Source organism: Nestor notabilis, unplaced genomic scaffold (genome assembly GCF_000696875.1).
Source record: "Nestor notabilis isolate BGI_N333 unplaced genomic scaffold, ASM69687v1 scaffold13621, whole genome shotgun sequence".
Taxonomy (NCBI): domain Eukaryota; kingdom Metazoa; phylum Chordata; class Aves; order Psittaciformes; family Psittacidae; genus Nestor; species Nestor notabilis.
Window position 1 is genome coordinate 150,937 of NW_009916208.1, and position 4,549 is coordinate 155,485.

A 4,549-nucleotide genomic window follows, 5' to 3' on the forward strand; every position below is an offset into this window, starting at 1 on the left:
TGCAAGTACTTGTAGTGTTGGTAGGAAAACATACAGATAATTTAGAAACACGCCTAATAGTCAGTCTGAAGCATCTTCAGCGGAACTAGGAGAAAAGACAGGTTTTTGTGGCAAAGACAAGTCCCTTGGGTTGAGTTTCAGCCTTGTCTGGGGCAGTCCAACACCCATAAAGTGCTCAGGAAGATCATCAAGGATGAGTCTCCCTTCAACTCCCTTCCCTTCTCCCCCTTCAACATCCTATCAGGCTCTTTAGAGGAGATTGCTCCTGGCGAAGCTAAACGTAGCTCAGGGGGCTTCCTCCTTCCAGCATGGGCTGCTGAGCCCCGCCACAAACTCTTCAGCTCTCCCAAAGCAAGTCAAAGCTCAGAGAGCCAAGGAAGTCCAAGTTATGTGGCTTCCATATAGAGGCGAGTTTGGACCTCTGATAGCATTGATGGGGTTGCCCACTTACTTGCACAGCCCCCTACTTACAAATAGATAAACTGTCGTAAGGATTTGATACGACTTTGGACAACAAAATTAGTGCCCATCTGTGGGAAAAAAGCACATATCCAAAAGGAGAGCTATGAGGTCAAAGGCATTCCAGTCGGTGAGGCATTTGGTGGACACAACCTCTATTCTTACGTTTACAGTTTGGATCTGGCCTTGAAGCCCTAACCTGACATCCCTGGCTAAGGCAGAGCGGGAATCCTGCAGCAGCATGCCGGCTCAGAGGCACGAGCCTTATCAGATGGGCTGGAAATATGACAGCAAGAGCCTCTCCCAGGATGTTTTGGCTTGTGATCCGAGATGAACACCTGGAAGCCAAGAGGAGCCTCGAAGAGATTAAATGAGTTGGCCAGACTCTCTCATCTTGTTAACACGCTGCAGGCTTCGTTTGTGTTTTGGGCAGGGATTCAGAGCGGCTCTTCATTTGATTCAAACCAGATAGCCTATCACGAATCCAAAACTCCTGCTCCTATCAGCATCACCCAGACACTGTCCCTGCAGAAAAAGGTCTTTGTGACAAAACCAGCTCTGACAAAAATCAAGCAGCACACGCACAGATCAGGGGTTTGCCACAGATAAAAGCTAGCCTCTTCCACCTTTCATCCTCTGTTCTCACTCCTTTACTTCTAGTTTCACTGCCCCAGATCACAGGAAGATTTGACCCACGGCAGCTTCCAAATCCTGCTTCAGGAAGTTCAGCTGCAAGCTCTATGAGGACAAACACTCATAACATCCCCTTGGAGACCTTGAACCCCAGCCACTGCATGTTCTGTGGCTGGGGGGTCTCATCCCCCCCCCCCGCACAACCGGAGACCTTGAACCCCAGCCACTGCATGTTCTGTGGCTGGTGCATCATCTCCCACCACCACAGACAACAGCTTCTATTAATTTTCCCCCTCAACAGCAACTTTCTTATGTCATGTTAATGGGTATGACTCAGAGGTCCTGCAGAGATTGTGTTTCTGTAGCCATCTCACGCCTTCAGAAGATGTGCAGCCAGGACAAGTACACCCAGGTGACACCATCAAGGATGCACACACGCTGCCACAGGACTGTCCTCTGACCCCCATGCCTGTCTCACCCAGCACTCACTCACAAAAGCTTCCTCTCTTTATGTCCCATAAGACATAAATGAATTTGCACTTAGGTGGGTGGCAATATTCAACCAAGAAAAGCATAATGCAGGTGAGGAACCAAGACAGCAACACCACAGGCATGAGATAAGGTCTCTCTCTATGCTGCTCTGAGACCAAGTGGTTTCATGACCAGGAAAGTTCCAGCATGACTGTTTGTATTTGCAGGTAGCAAATAATACCCAAATACTTAAAGAGAAAGGCAATTTCTTCTCTTGCCCCTATGCCTGCTGAGGTTCCAACATCCCATCGATCATTTCCACAGGGCTCGTGCTGACAGTATGAAAACATGCTCCATGCAGGCATTAAACTGCTAACATCCATTACCAAATCAAAGAAATGGAAGGATTTTATCAGATACCATTACTGGAGATCTGCCCATATGCAAGACCTTCCAGCAAAGATATACATCGTTAGTTAAGTGATATGGAGTGGGGCATATGGCCCTGCTACTAGAAGAGAGTTTGGCTCACAGGCAAGGGAACTAGTCCTGACCTGCACTTCCACACAAGCAATGTTAGTACTTGAAGCAGGAAGAAATTGGGTTCTACCTCAAACTTTGTCATTTATTCATTTTATGATCTTGAGTAAGGCCATTTTTGCCTCAGTTTCCCAATTTAAAGTGAAAGTGAGCCCAGCCAACTTCTGAAAGTTGTTTTAATATGCATAGGAAAAAAACAACCTGTGAAAACACCACCACCAAAACCAGGCAAAGGTTTTACAAGGCTCATCAGTATGAGCAACCAACAACTGTATTTTCCCTTTGGAACAGCAGAAAATGGTAAAGACAGTATAGGGGTACAGGCACTCATAGGTAGTGTGGGAACCACACAGTAAGTATAGATTTTCCTGGTTGAAGATTTTGGTTTAGCCACTGCTTAGGGGCTTTTCTCTCAGAGGATAGTGGGATTTAAAGTTCATTGTTTTACAAGCAGGCAGAATAGGTTTATTGTTGTTAAAAACCTTTTCCATTGAGAACTGCTCAAATAATTTGCCTTTTCTACCCACTTCATATCCCCCCTGCCCTTATATATATGCATATATATATGTATATATAAATAATCAATGTAATCATTTTAGATCTAGCTTTGTTTAAACACTATTGAAAGACGATGAGATCAGGGCTGGCTTGGATTCTGGCAGGACAATCCAGGGTTTGCTGCTTGTGTGCACATTGGTGCTCTATGGGAAGCAGAGCTGAGCAGGGCTGCTCAGAGTGCTCAGTCATTTGCTATTCCTGAAGCACAATCCGGATGCACACTGGGAGCTGCTCCTGGAGGAGACCTCGACTTCAGACACATCTGTGAAGCGCCCGATGCTGCAAAAGGGGCTGCAGGAACTGTGCTGTGAGACCCAAGGTACAGGATGGTGCATAGGGTAGAATTAATCAGCCTGCTCTGAAGAAGAAATTCTCCTTGCGAGGGAAGGAAACAGCCTGATGAAAAATTGAAGAACCCCTGGCCTGGGAGTTTCCTCCTGGGGAGAGCTAAAGCAGCAGCCTGAAGAGAGGCAGATCTTTCCCTTTGCATATGAACTGCAGATACACTGCACCATCTCAGTGAGTTTACTGAACAAATTGCCCTTCTTGCTCCCCTCAAATCCAGGGGGATATTTATCCCTTCCTCTCTCCAGAAGAGATACAGCTAAAAGAGGAAGAAATCCTGTTTTAGTTAATATTTTGCTGAGAGTGAACTCTCAGAGCTGCACCCGGCCAAGCAATGCCAACTCCAGCATCCCCCTCATGCAGTGTGAGCATTTGCTACTCCAGCTCTGTAGGGAAGAGGCTAAATTTGGCCATTTAATAACCCTGGCATCCTTCCCTGTAAGCCAGCCCTGACCAAGGAGACTCTGTAGTTACAGAAAAGAGAAGCAGTTCCTTTTCTTTGGAATTTCAGCCTTCCCCAAGGGTAAAACAGGGATGACAGAGACATTACCCAGGTATGGGCACTCACAGCTGGTGATGGGAACCACACAGGCAGTGCAGACAGTGGCTGTATTCTCCCATCCTGCCCATCCCTCTTACATGGGTATCCAGCTGTTTTCTCTCCAACCTCAGGACACAGACAAGGTCAGGGAGGGAACTCTGCATGAGGGTCCCCAGGGAGCTCCAGCACTGGCCCGGCTCCATCACCACCACTGCTAAAACCCGGAGCAAACTCAACAGGGGCTTCAGCAAAGAGCAAACAGGGCAGGCAGCAGTGCCCATAGAACAACCAGGGCTTTATGCAAACATCTGCACCTCGGCTCCCATCACCCCTTAGGCCAAACAAAAACAAAGGCACAAGCTTTCCATTTTCTTCTTTTATTACCCACCTCCAAAACTAAAACAAAACACTGGTCAGCCACAGGATTCCTATTTTTATGGAGACCATCCTGCCACACTATTGCTCCACAAGGACATTATTAATGCCATTTACAGCTCAGCTAATAACCCAGCCTCGGCAGCTCTGTAGGCGAGAGCTGTGGAGAAGTCATTCCAAAGGTGATCCCAACAAAACCTAATCCTGCCTGGCCGCGTGCTGGCAAGGCCAAAGCAGCAATCAGTCTGCGTGCTGGCTGTAAAATCAAATTAAAGAAAAGATCCCATTTCACCAAGGGCCTAATACTAATTTGTGTAACATTTCCATTAAACAATGCTGCCTACAGAAAACATACACTAAAGCACTTGGACAATTTAACAGGGAACATTCCAATAGGAAACATTATTAGATTTTCCTATTAAGCTGCTCAGGGCTCACGCTCGCTTAATAGACATTAATTACATTAGCAAAGGCTGCATGTTCAGTCCTGGTGGAATTTAAGTGACTTTTGCAAAATTGACTCAGTCCTGGGATTTCTATAGGGACTAAAAAGTAAAAACCAAAACCCAACACATACATAGATAGAAAACTGGAAAAGAGCCACCATGTCACCACTTCTTCAGCAGG